General features: G+C 41.0%; 1 protein-coding gene across 1 annotated transcript in view; it reads left to right on the forward strand.

The window, feature by feature from the left end:
* ptcd2 (pentatricopeptide repeat domain 2) overlaps positions 1 to 15,049 on the forward strand; it is a gene marked incomplete at both ends in the record, with an annotated part of 38,608 nt that overhangs the window by 12,477 nt on the left and 11,082 nt on the right. The gene's annotated exons all lie outside the window — the stretch shown is intronic.

Genomic DNA, 15,049 nt, shown 5'->3' on the forward strand with positions numbered 1-15,049 from the left:
TGTCCTTCTGGACACAGTTAAAACAATCCCAGATGCAGAATATTCCTTAGCTGTCTTACAGAAACTGTATGTTTACATGTCAGGGTAATATGTCCACCAATGGTGGTTAGAGACACAGGAAGACATGAATATACCTCCTTGTGAGTTGCAGAGAATCACAGACACTCACTGGGCTTGCAGATGCACATGGTCTGTTGAGCCAAATTAAGGTTTGTTAGACTTCTTGAGACCTTTACGTTTTTGGAGAGGCGAAGCACCTGTCAGACACACTGCAGTCACCTCAACTGGATCTTGAAGTTGCTGTTGAATTAATGAATGGTCTTTATTGTCATTAATACAGTACAGGTACCATACAACGAAATTTAGGAGGGGGGGCTCCCCTGGTGCTAGGAAAAAAATACTAAAAACAAGAAGGGAAAAGAGCTGGTTTACATAAATAAAGGCTATATACACTATCCACTATACCAGGGGCGGATTTAGGATCGTAGGAGATCCGGGGCTTAGCCCAGAGGGAGAATATAATGTGCGCGCGGAGCGCGCCGGAAAATTTTGCCTTCAACCTTCAACTTACCACCACCTTAAAGCAGACAAAAGGCACTGGAGAACACATATACATTCACACCCTTTAATGAAGCAAACTAATTGTGGTGGTTCTGGGCACAGAGGGAGGTCAGCACACGTAGCTCCCAGTGGTGTAGTCTACGTGATACGCAGGACTACGCCGTATACCCACTAGGAAAGGCCAAGGATTTGCGTATACCCACTAGAAAATGCGCGAGGATACGTAACGGCGTTTTGTGACAGAACTTTCACTTTCATTCATAAAATTCACCCCGTAGACCTGTGTTACGAAGCACTTACTTCGAACTTTCTGACATGTTTGTTATCACATAACCAGTCGTTCAGAATGCTAGTCTCAGTATTTCCCCTACAGAGCCTTGGGGTGGGCGGGCCGCGAATTTGCGAAACCTAGGATGGTAGGGGGAGGCAGGGCAATACCGCTACCTGATTGGTTGGCGAAGCACTCCCTCATTTCGCCAGCCAGCTGGACTGAAAAAATCAGGTGTAGTGCTGAGGCACAAATATGTACATTTCAAGCCTGCAAACTGCGACACTTTAAATAAATGTGCAATAACACTATTGTGCAATATGACAACCCTAGTCGTCTATCTGTACAGTATAGTATAGTGGATAGTGTACATAGCCTTTATTTATGTAAACCAGCTCCTTCCCTTCTTGTGATTTTTTTAAAAGTGTTTTTTCCCCTTTCCTAACACCAGGGGAGCCACCCCTCCTAAATTTCGTTGTTTGGTACCTGTACTGTAGCAATGACAATAAAGACGATTCATTCATTAATTCATTAATTAATTAATTCATTCATTCATTCAAGTGTCTGATTATAGTTTCATGGTGTGAATAATAGTGTCAAAGAACTAGCAAGCTAGCTAGCTAGCTCAGAGGTGATTAGATGAGCTAGTCTGCTGCACACATGCCAGCTAAAGAGCTAACTGGAGGCACTTTATTATTTTACTTAAAGTAGATATACAATCTTTCTTATTCTGCTAGAATTGGGCTTTATGGTAATACCATAATGGCATATTTACAGTACATGGACAATGGATTGAAGCATTGGAACAAACCCTCACTCATTGGAAATGTCTGTTTTTTGTAGTTGGACATACGATTTTCTTACAGGTGAGAGAGTAATTAAAGACAGTATCTGACTCTATTGCCCACAGCAACCCAATATTCAATTAGAATGATGTTATGATTTTATATGAATTCAATGTATACCTCTTATTAAATTATAAATACTCTGGTTGTTATATTTGCCTTTTGGGTGACAGCAAAAGAGGGAGAGAGGAGGATAGAGAGGGAGAGAAGGAGAGAGAGCAGGATGGTGTCGGCACACCAGAGAGAGAGAGAGCAAGAACCAGGTGAGAAAGTGGACATGTAGTCAAGACCACGTAAGTAGCCTTGAGAACCGATGGTTCTCGAGCCTAACGGCCCTTAGGGGGCAGGAGCCTATCTCCTGTTTCTGTAGCGTGAGGCAGCTTGATGTACAAGTACAGTCAAACACTGGTGTAGATGCATACTGTATGCATAAGTGAGTGTGGTGGTGCGTATGGGGTGTCGCTACGGGACAGGTGTCGCTCTGACTGGGAGGGCAAAATCACAGTATACCCACTAGAAAAAACTAGACTACACCACTGGTAGCTCCCCCTGTCAGTCACCATCATTTATATTTGTATAGAATTACATAATTGATGGGCTGAGGCTAGTTATGTTACAGTATGTATCAATTCAATTCAATTCAATGATACTTTATTTATCCCCGTGGGGAAATTCATTCTGCCACGCCACTCCACTAAAAACAACACATAACAACACAACATAAAGGACAGACAACAACACTGAGCCAGCCATATACGGTATATAAAAAAACAGCGAGATCACGATAAAAAAGTGGATAAAAGAGATGGCTATAGTTATTATATCAGGGCAGTCTCTGTGCTCACCACTTATATTGTATTTAGAGTCTTGTCCTGTGTTATATGACGATATATTACATGTATTGTTGGCCTGTGTATAGTACTGTGAAATCAAATCCCCCCTGGGACATTAAACAAACTTAGTTAGTTAGCGTTACATCTTAGGATAGATTTGAGTCATGTTCTGTATACATACATACTACCATAAGGGCATACTTAATGTGGTTACTCCACGTTTACTAGCTGTAACATTAACGTTACATCATTCTTTTTCACTTGTTACTCAGTCAACCAGAGTACAGATATCAAAGACTATCAGCCTGTTATTCACTTTATTTGTATAAGTATTATCCTTTGTTTGATTTCTTACCATGTACCGTAACAGTACCTTGCTATGTTTCATTTTCATTATAACATAACGTTATGTTATGATAGCCAGCTAGCATTAGCAAACCGGAAAAGTAGTGTCAGTGAGTCAGTCACCTTTCTAATAAGATTCACAAACCTGAAACATCATCTATGTCATTACTGCTGGTGATGTCATTGTTGTCAGCTGCTGATACTGCTGCTGCAACAAGGCGCTTGTTTTGTTGAAACAACTTTGGGATATCCATCCTTACAATTTTGCAAGTCAGGCACTGATTGAGATCACTTCTTCTTCAGGGCAGGGTAGGCTACCCAGTACGCAGGCTAATGTCGCGCAGCTGCTGCCTCTCTGTTGGACTCCGGTACTGCACGTTACTCACGAGATTTTATTTTTTTTTTTTTAATTTTTTTTTTTAAGTAAAACATTCGGGGCTTTTCAGAAAACATCCGGGGCTTGAGCCCCAGTAGCCACCCCCTAGCGCCGCCCCTGCACTATACTATACTACTATACTATACAAATAAAACACTGTGCTGTACTCTATGCTATGCTATAAATATCCTAACATTTCCTATCTCTGAACCTTCTGTACACGAGGGTTGTCATATTGCACATAGTATTATTGCACATTCATTAAAAGTGTCGCAGTTTGCAGGTTTGAAATGTTCACAGTTGTATTTCAGTATTGCACTTGATTACAATCTAGTAGCTGCCATCAAATTGTCTAGATTGTCCAGGGCCTAGAACCTAGGTCTTTGCTGTGTTCAGGGCCTGAATGGCCCAAGGGTAGAAGCTGAGCGTCAGTCTATTTGTCCTTGCGGACATGGTCCTGAACCGCCTGCCTGAGGGCAGCCGAACAAAGTGTTCGTTCCCAGGGTGGGATGGGTCTCTGGAGATCTTGGAGGCCTTCCTGAGGCAGCGTGTGTTGTACAGCTCTTCCAGAGAGGGGAGGGGGGCGCCGATGATCTTCTGGGCCGATCTCACGACTCTCTGTAGCGCTTTCCTCTCTGCGGCTGTGCAGCTGGAGAACCACACGCAGATGCAGTAGGTGAGGATGCTCTCCACTGTGCAGCGGTACACTGCAAAATCACTAGTGTTAAATTAACACCCACAGTGTTAATTTTAACACCAGCAAAGTGTGTATATGCATCCACTTTATTGAGTGTTAAAGTAACACTTTTGATGGTGTTAAACATTTTACACCAAATTTTTGTTGATTCAACACCAAATTTGTGTCGATTCAACACCAAATTTTTGTTGATTAAACACCAAATTGTTTGTTGATTCAACACCAAATTTGTGTTGATTCAACACCAAATTTGTGTTGATTCAACACCAAATTTATGTTGATTCAACACCAAATTTGTGTTGATTCAACACCAATTTTTGTTGATTAAACACCAAATTTGTGTTGATTAAACACCAAATTTTTGTTGATTCAACACCAAATTTGTGTCGATTCAACACCAAATTTTTGTTGATTAAACACCACATTTTTTGTTGATTTAACACCAAATTTGTGTTGATTCAACACCAAATTTGTGTTGATTCAACACCAAATTTATGTTGATTCAACACCAAATTTGTGTTGATTCAACACCAATTTTTGTTGATTAAACACCAAATTTGTGTTGATTAAACACCAATTTTTTGTTGATTTAACACCAAATTTGCAGTGATTCAACACTCCACAATATAACAATTAACACCAAAAATGTTGTCACACTACACTGGTGTTGGGTGTTAAAATACAGTGTTAAGAACAACCCTGTGTAGTGTGGATACAACAAAACAGTTTTCCCACTTAGCCTAAATACATACAAGAGAAATTGCAGAAATGGTTGTTAAGTCATCTTTATTGACCCAGCCATGTACTTTGTACATGAAATAATAAAATTGCACATTCCATAAAAGTTCTGCACTTGGGATCAGACAAAACTGCAATAGGGCACAATGTATGTCCTCTCATCATTCTCAGTTGAAAACTGCCTGTCATACGGTCTATAATACACCAACTGAGACACACTAATGACAGTGAACACATCATCCACCTCACCAATACTGAAAGCATTCAAGTGATCGTCAAAATACATCGTAATGACCTTAGTGGTAAAAAACAATGCTTCTTCATCCTTAATAATGACATTGACAATCTTATTGAAAATAGGCATTTCATTTTCAACATGAGTGCAAACATACATTCCAATGTGGTACTCTGTTCCATAATTTTTCACCCAGGAAGTAGTGGGGACACTAGATGCATTCAAAGTTACACAAGCCTCCAAGACCTCACCTAGCTCACTAATTAATACATACTTAAGGGGACCAAATGTAAATCTTTGGAAATAAAAATTCTCCCAATGAAAAGCCAATTGATTCTGATGTTTCTTTACTAGTGTTTTGGTTATGTTTTTAAAGTTCTTCACAGACCTCTTAAAGAAATTGTGTTTCCCCTCAAACCTCATACACCACATGTGTATAAGTGGACCTATTTTCCTGATACATCTGGGATAATGAATCATCAGATGATGCTTTGGGATCAGCCTCTTATCTGTAAATACAGATTTGAACAGTTTGTGATGGTCAGAAATTAAGTGCTTCAAAAAATAAGTCATTCCTTTTGTTATGATAGGTGAAAATACAATGTTAACGATCTGAATCAAAAGTAGAATCACGTTCCAAAAACTGCTGTCCTGGTCAACTAGATCTCCAAAAATCAAGGGAGTATTACGCAGGAGGCACCATGACTGAATGGCATTGAGACCAAGGTCGTTGCTACCATCGTCAACTTTGAGTGTACTAGGTCTGTTCTTTCTCTCACTGTATCCATAGTTAAAGCTCTGAATCCTTTCTGAAATTGAATGTACAGTACAAACAGAATCCTTCACTAAGTACTGAAAAACCAGCTTCAACTCATACTGTACAACACCTTCTAGTAGGTCATGCATAATATCCACTGCAAAATTGTCAGAGCAATGGAAAAACTGCAGTTCATTGAGAGGACAGGTTTTCTTAATGCCAAATGAGTGGACTAGAGAAGGGTTTTGTGCCATAGCTTCACAATGTTCTGAATAGAGCTCCCTTGTGCGAAGAATTAAATCTGGGTCATCCTCAATAAAGACTGACTGCAAGCTTGCTTTGTTGGTTAAACAAAATCGGCAACAGTAAGTTGCACTGAACGACTCAACCATGCCAAAAAGGCCATGTATAGCCAAATTATCACCAGTAACCTGAATAACAGACCCCTTCAACGGTGTATCTGAAAAGGGCGTCTGGAGTCCCTGTGTCTCTAAAACTTTTAAGTCTCTCACAAGAGGCTGTAGGATTGGACCAAACCCATACGTGACAGGGCATGGTTAAAAAGTCCTCAACTAGGGCAAAATCTTTTTTCTGTTTTTTCCAGATTATGAAAGGGTAGATTGTAAGCTTTAAAATGATGTGTCATACATTGAAATCTGAAACAAGTTGAAGAAGTCATGGATAGTTTAATGGTGATACCCCCTGAACCACCGTACTGAGATATCTAGCCTCAAACTTCTTCAGAGACGTTTTTCACAGAGGTAATGAATGGGAACAATAGCTGGTTAACTCCACCCTAATCACTCCCTCAAGACAACCACACCCTCAAGACAACCACTCCCTCATTACACTACCTGTCATTACCTACCTGTCATCTGTCAGTGGGGTTGTCAGCTAACCCTCAGGAAGCAAAATTGCAGGGCTGACATGTTTAAATAGCTAAATAATAATAATAATAATAATAATAATAATAATAATAATTCAAGATTCATGATTCATCATCATTTTATTGCCATGTGTGCCAAAAGTTTATTACGTCCCATTACAAGTACAACAGTGAAATTCATGGCAATGGAAAACATTTGGCAAGATACAATTGAGCAATACAATAATAGAATGGTAAAAAATTAAAATGTTGTGTCTGTGTGTATGCATTTATCATTATAGTCCATAAAGCATCTAGTGGGACTTCGGTGTAGTTCCTTCCCATCCCACCTGGGCATCAAAGCTGTAATAAAAAAAGAAGACAGTACATTTAAAATGATTGCCCACTGTGACCAACACCACTTTTACAAAATAGCCTACTACTATCTTCATAAAATAGAATTGCATACAATGACAATGACAAATACCTGAAGTGCTGGTGACTCTCATCAAGGTGTAATCTCTCAGAACCTCTCACCTCCTCATTCTCTGTAACACACATTTCAGGTCAGAACTGTGGACTCTTCTCTAGTATAGGTTTTCCATAGACTCAGTGTACTATTGTTGTAGTGTAAGGAGTAGGCTAGTGAAATCATTTCAATTCACAGTATTATTCTACAGCAAATCTACATATCAATGAATGAATCATTATTTTTGATTCCACATAACATTAGCGTTCATTACAAAAGCATTTACTTTTTCTATAATCTATTACATCTCTAACAAAGCTAGCTAGCTAGCTAACAAGCTAACACTTGTTTGGCTAGCTGGTACACACACACAAACACACTAAAATGGTGCATGACACATATTACACTATGTTGCATGTTTAGTAGGTCTGCAACAAATGTATTTATTCATTATGTTTTATCTTTGACAACGTATTTCTTCCTCCCACCATCTCATTAGTGATGGTGGGAGGTGGTCTGATAACTGATGCTAACAACGGGGCTGATGCTACCTTACTCACAAAACAACAAATAACTGTTTGGCTATCCTAAGTAAACAACACAAAATCCTAGTAAACAACACATGTAACTCACTAAAACTTACCCAAGAACACAGCAGAAGGTCTGTCTGCAGACGACTGTCCCAAGAATAGTGAACTGATGTGGAGATCAATGTCTGACATTCCGTTGTCATCTGTCATCGTCAGATTCGGAGTTCGGAGTTCCCGTTATGTATAGTCCAATATGAAGGAGTTCATTAATTGCCCACTGTCGATATTTCTGCCTGCTTTTGAAATTCAGTTGATAGCGTTAGCGAGAGGTTCAGCATCCATCTTGTAAACTTGTAAACAAACGCAGGTGGATCCTTACATACAGCTGGGGTGGGCGTGGCTACACACACTGTCACACTAAAACGAATAATACCCCCCACCCGACTTTGCTAACTAAATGTAGGTATTTAGTGAATGTAAAACTGTTGGATATGACATCGAGTGGGTTCTTCATCGCTTCGTTTGTCGTCCTATGCCAAAAACCGGAAAACAAATATTTTCACAACAAGACTTGTTTGGCTTGATTGCGAGGTTTCAAAATGGCCGAGATGGGGACCTATTAATCAGACGCTCCTCTGAATGGAAAAGTGCCACAAGGTGAATGTTCATCAAAACAGAATTTAGCTTGGGTGGTACATTTCTTAAAATGAAATAAATACAACCGAGTTTGTGTATTCCTTTTTTAGATCCGAGCGGATTGGCTGTTTCGAAATCATCGTAATAGCTGAATCTGAAGCGCATGTTCTTGCTGTGCAAATAATGAATGATTTCGGAAATATGAACCATCATTAATGTCTTTGAAAATGCCATCTTGATGAAGCTTTACTTCCTGAAAACAGTTGCAGAGTTCCTGGTTGGTAAACATTGACTCAAGAGTTCCCAAAATGGGTACATACATACATTTGTCATTGACTGGAATTTGACTGTATAGACCTGTTCTATCTTTGCGGACATCATAACGCACACCGATAACATGTTCCTTGGGCTCAACAATTTTCCATTTATTTTCAAAATATCTTTGCCTCTTAGTTTCAGTATTGAGGAGTGAGAATGGATTTTCAAGCTGCTCAAAACAGTTTCTAACTTTATCTAGGGCGTGTTCAGTTACTTCAGATGAAAGGCACTTAAGAACGGCCTCCTGTGCTTGAACATGGACATCTTTGACAAGCTCCTCCATTGAACTAGCTAAACATTGCACAGTACTTTCAGGGACTCCAGATGCTTGTACTTGAGCCATAATAGAGCTACACATATCCAATAACTGCCTTTTTTCAATAGGAGCTGCATTTGGCAGTGAATGACCAACTACGTCAACATTTGTAGTGGTATCAGTAGGAGTAGTAACAGCAGGAGTATCAACAGAGTCAAAATGATCAGTAGATCCAGAGGCTACACAGTCTCCATGTACTCTCAATAAATGTTTCTTGAATCCACAATAAGTGTAAAAAACAGATGAACACCCATGTTCACCGCATTTTAAACGCAACGTACAGCCTGGGTACAAAGCATGAGTAAACTTCAAATGTTGGAACAAAGCTGAACTAGTGCTGTGCTCTAACTTACAAATGTAGCATGTAAACATCTTTCAATGTTCTCCCTAAACCTCAATGTTGTGAAGTCGCACCCTGATTTCTTTGACTCTTGGACTCTCCTTGGCAGTTCCCACATCAATGCCATACATACACGGTAGTTTGAAGGAAGGTGAAGAAGCTGGTCAAGGCCTCGTCGTAGGACACAGCAAACACAAAGTGTGCCTTAAACAGTTCGTCAAAGGCAGCGACAGATGTTTGTACCATGCACGGAATGGCCTTCTGGTCCAGGACGATGTAAAACTTCTGGATACTGCTCTGCTTTACTCCGACCGCGAGGAGAAAGGGCTGTGTTGATCCAACTTTGCTGAGGAACGCTCGTCCCGACCTATAGAGCGATGAAGAAGAAATTGTTCTTGTGTTTGTGTGTGCTCACACCCAAGAGACAGAACACATTTTCCACCTTCCCTGGACAGGCATCATCTCAAAATTACATGCATGTATGTTAAAGGTAGTTTTTTGGCGTATGGAGGGCTGGCGTAAGCTCTTAGCATGGATGATCATGTCTATTCAACCATTTAGAAGTACATTAAAACTGAAGCAGCACTCTGCTTGGTTAAAAAAAACATTTTAAATGATCAATCTGGTACAATATTGGTCTCTTCCTAGAATTACAGTGAATAAAATATACAGTACCAAATTGTTTATCTATCCCCCAGAGATGCTTCTTTTCAAGAGCTGTGAAGGGGAGATACTCTAGGCAGACCTAGAGTATCAAATCAGAGGTTAAATCAACAATCATTCTTCATCCACGTGTAGAACATACCTTCACAAACTTGATCACATGACCAGCAGCATCACTGGCACTGACTTTTCCAGTCTTCCTTCCTTTTGCAGTTGGAGGCAAGAGATGAACAAGCAGGAGGAGCGCTGCCACGTCACTGTCCCATCCTAGTGGATTAGAAGGGCCACACCCACATCCCATGAGTACAGTCAAAGCTCATAGGTGCAGATGAGGACTGGTAAACAAACACCCACATTAAAGGTACACTTACCAGAATCATTTGATTCCTCCTGAGCAGTCAAAAGATCGTCCACATGAGTACCAGGGCGAAGGTCTTTGCATGCAGTAAAGACCCTAGATTTGTAGAAGGTTGGCCATTTCTAGATAAACTTGCGGGATATGTCTTCTCCAAAGATCATTCTGAAGTCTTGGTCAATCTAGCACACAGAAACAATGTCCAAACATTACGCACAATTCATGACATGTAATTATTAGTACATCTAGCTAGTCTCCATTTTGCTCACCAAGCCTGGTGTATCCAAGAATCGGGAGAAGTGATCTAGGACGAGTGCAGACTGGTCTTGATCGTGTAGCATACTCTGTCGGTGCTTGAACGTTGCCTTCATTTTCTCCTTGACAACTGATTGGTCGGCTGAATGCTTCATCATGGATATTGCTTCTCTGCATTCATCACCTGACAGCTGTGCGGGTGTATATGTCTCACGCTGACTCTTGGGGCCATCTTGATGAGAAGACTTGGAGCTCCTCCGGGTTTCTTTGGAGGCACTTCTCATGTTGCGCTGCACTGTTTTCAATCTGTAGCCCAGGTAACCCTGTCCACTGGCAAGATCATAGAACTGTTCCTGTAAAACAAGGCAACATCAGACCAAAAATATTAATATATCTTTCAATATATCTATTTTTTTCGTTTTTGTCTCAATGTGTTAACAATGTGTGCTACACAGGGAAGAAAGGTGTGAAATGATTTTTGTTTTGAAATTCTAAAGTTAGTCCAAAAATGTAGACCTGAGCTAAATGTGATGAGGACAACAATATCCCCTGCCAAAGTAGTAGAGAAAGGATCTAGTCCTTATTGGATACTTAAAATCCATCAAAGCAAAAATGGGAAAATCCTAGAGCTCAGCAGAACTCCTCTCAGTGTAGTTCATTGTGAAGCTATGGGTGTGTCTGTATCAGGATCCTGATACCAAGTTAGGAATTCCTAACATACTAATTAAATTAGGTTCCTGCTATATACTGTAACTCACATAACCAGTTGGTGAAGACAGATCCTTCAAATTGGGGAAAAGGGTGACTATTCCAAGGGCATAGGTAACACGGACATTGACCGGTGGGACTTTCCTGCAATATAGCGAGAGAGATAACAAGGTCAGTTTGAAATACAGTTCAAGCTATTTTTAACGGTGTAAACGGTTGAGAAGAGGATGGATGAGTTTAACATAACCAAAATTAGTAAGTATTTCAGTTAAGGAAGTAGAGTATATTGTATTGGTCACTTACCCATGAGTCTCGACCATATCTGCCACCAAGATGTTTACGAGTTTCCTTCTTGTTTGATCAGAAAGGCTTTTGGTTTTGTTGTACTCTTTGAATACATCCTCACCCCCTGGTTTTTGGTGCAAAGCTACGTAGACCGTCTGCAATACAGATATCACATGTAAACCTACCACACATTTTGAAAATGCCTGACATCAACCAGCAACCTATGAACTCACATCTTTTGCCACCTTGCTGTCAGGTGGTCCTTCTACCAGTTTCCTTTTCCATGTTTTGGTGCTCTCTAAAATTACAGTGGAGCTACTTGACGTGGATTTGGCGGCACTTGATGCAGAGCACGATGACTGAAATGAGGAAGACATCCCTTCATCTGAGCAGAAGGAGGTCTCAGAGCTCTCATTCTCACCTAAAGGGAGGCAAAACAATAACTTCAGTTGCATAATATTCCATTTGAGGTATATTTAGCATTGTGGCAACAAGAGCTGTGAAATAAGTACGAGCTTCAACTAGTTGTCGACTTTGGGGGTTAAAAAGTGTACCGTAATTTCCGGACTATAAAGCGCACCAGAATATAAGCCACACCAGCTAAATTTAGGGTAAAAACCAATTGTGTACATATACAAGCCGCACTGGACTATAAGCCGCAGGTGTTTTAATGTTTAATTACCATATGTAAGGGTTCGGGTGATTTTTTGAGGGGCCAGCTGTTGTGTCCATACAATAGGCCTACACTGCACTTGCCTATATGTTATAATAGGATGATCCTAGAGGGCGCTGTTGCGTTACGTGAGACGTACTATGTATGAACAGAAGAAGAAGGTAGTTCCGTGTTGAGTGAAGAAGAGAAATAAAGTACCCTGTTTCCTATACTACTGTGTGATATATGTCCGATACACCCACACAACAAAGTGGCGACGAGAGTAGTAGTGAAGAAGAGGAGATGGCTTTACTTTCCTTGCAACCTCCTGCCGCGTTCCTGGAGTGCCCAGGTGAACCGAAGATAGCATTTGATGCGTGGATACGGTTGTTTGACAACTACTTGCTAGCTATCGGGGGACAAGACTTTGCCGTCGAGAGGAAGAGAGCCCTGATCATTCACTGCTTAGGAACTGAAGGACAACGAATCTACAGCACCTTGCCACTCGCTACTGATGACTACACTGGAACTGTGAGTGCTTTGAGGAAATACTTCTCTCCGAAAGTGAATGTTGTCGCGGAAAGGTACCGTTTTCGGCAACGAGCACAAGCTGTCGGTGAGTCCACGGATCACTATGTTGCAGCCAGTGGCGTAGCGCAAAATCCCGGGGCCCCCCCGCAAGGTGGCGGCGGGGGCCCTTTCGCAACGGAGTAAAAAAAAAAAAAAAAAAAAAAAAAACGTGCGTTTTTTAGAGGCCGATGCGTTATTGACGTTGCGAAATTTCGCAATATGCACTCTACATTCTAAATGCTTGACTTAGCAAAAGGTACAAACAAGTGAGAGCAATAGCCTATAACTAAAACCAAATGGTAGACTACACTACATCAGTAGAATGTATTATAAGTAGCAGTGGCGTACCGCAAAATCCCGAGGCCCCCCCCCCCGCAAGGTGGCGGCGGGGGCCCTTTAGCAACGGAGGTAAAAAAAATAAAAAGTGCGTTTTTTAGAGGCCGATGCGTTATTGACGTTGCGAAATTTCGCAATATGCACTCTACATTATAAATGCTTGACTTAGCAAAAGGTACAAACAAGTGAGAGCAATAACTAAAACCAAATGGTAGACTACATCAGTAGAATGTATTATAAGTAGAAAAGTACAAGCTTTATTTCTTTTAACAAAGTGTGGTGTGCACAGCAGCGCGATATCTGTAAACATATAAGCTGTAGACTCTCCGCTAAGGGTTGCCAGATGGGATTGAGAATTTCCAACCTAACCAATCTAAAAACTGCTAAATCCACCAAAAACCAGCCCATCTGACAACCCTGTCGCCGCTGCATCAGAGTCTACTTGTTGCGTAAAATTGGCCAGGGTTAGTCAAATCCTTTGTTGGACATCTCGTTTCTTAAGTCCTGGTATATTGTGGCATTTCTTTACTTTTTGCCATCTGGTCTAGGAATACCCAGGGAGACGCAGACAGCAGAAGTAGAATAGAATAGTAGAATAGAAAAAGAAGCAGCTATATATAGCCTAACCATGCTGAATTATGATGCACTGACAGCCTGTGACTGTGAACCTGGCCGGACCCTGCCCTTCTGCCTGAGTTTGAGTATGATGCTGCCCAAATAAATGTTATTGTTTAGTGCTGTACGCTTTCGTGGTATTATATTGTGTGAATTATCATCTGTATGTTGTTTTTCTTTCACTCCGAATGTCCGAATAGAGAATCTACCACCACCTAAAGAATGCTTATTGTACTTTGTATTGTATTTTCGCTTGCTCATTTTCCTTGTGTCTCGCTGCTTACGTGTGACGTCAAAGTCATGTTGCTATTGGATACGGCTAACTATGTATATCTTTTTTAATATAGGCCTATATATTAAAATTAAGCTTGACACAATGAAGGGCCACTTATTTTCTTTGTTTCATATTTTTTTAAATTATTAAAAAAAAAAAAAAAAAAAAAATGATCCAATGTTAGGGGGCCCCCTAGTGGCTGGGGCCCCCCCGCGGTGCGTCGCTTGCGGGCCCGTCCGCTACGCCACTGGTTGCAGCCCTGCGCGAGCTCGTTAAACAATGTGCGTTTGGCGCCATGCAGGATGAACTGCTGCGCGATCAGATTGTAGAGAAGACAAACAATCCGCGCATACGTGAAAGACTGTTAATGGAAGAGACTCTGACATTGGACAGAACTCTGGATGTAGCGAGGCGCACTGAAGCTGCCATAGCTGACGCCAAAGCCATTGCTGACACTAGGGATGTGGCTGCCGTTCACGTGAAAATGAAGGCAGGCAATTTCAAGCCAAACCGCGGCAAGCCTAAAATGGACGGGACTCACACCACCTGCTACCGCTGTGGGTCAGAAAGCCATCTTGCCAATGATAAATCCTGCCCTGCAAAAGAATGCAAATGTAAGACATGTGGGAAAATGGGACATTTTTCTAGAGTATGCAAATCCTCTGCTAAGTCTGTAAATGAAGTGACAGATGATAATGATGAAGTTGTTGTGCCTGAAATTCGTGTTTTATCTGTGAGAAATGGTTATGACATGAATAAGTTGATGTGTGCTACTACTATTACTGCACCTACTGCACAGACTGTTACGATTGAGCTACTTGTTGATACAGGGTCTGGTGTTTCTATACTGCCTGAAAAGGTATACAGGGATCATTTTAGTTTGAGTAGGCTAAGTGAACCTAAGGTGCAACTTGTTACCTATTCTAAAGAGAAGTTGGATGTGCTAGGATGTCTTACTGCTGACATTACTTTCCGGGACAAGTGTGCAACTACAGACTTTTACATAGTAAAAACGGGAACTCCTATACTAGGTATGGACCTTGTGACTGCTCTTGAGTTACAGATAAAAGGTGGACAGTTGATAACCGAGACAGCTACTGTCTGCGCAACCCTCCACCAAACCAAAGCCTCCCCTACGGCTTGCAAACAGCAAGATGGAACTCCAGCTGCGTTTGGATGTGCAAAAAACTTTGTACATAAGGTCAAG

Source organism: Nansenia antarctica (genome assembly GCF_963989245.1).
Source record: "Nansenia antarctica genome assembly, chromosome: 4".
Lineage (NCBI taxonomy): Eukaryota > Metazoa > Chordata > Actinopteri > Argentiniformes > Microstomatidae > Nansenia > Nansenia antarctica.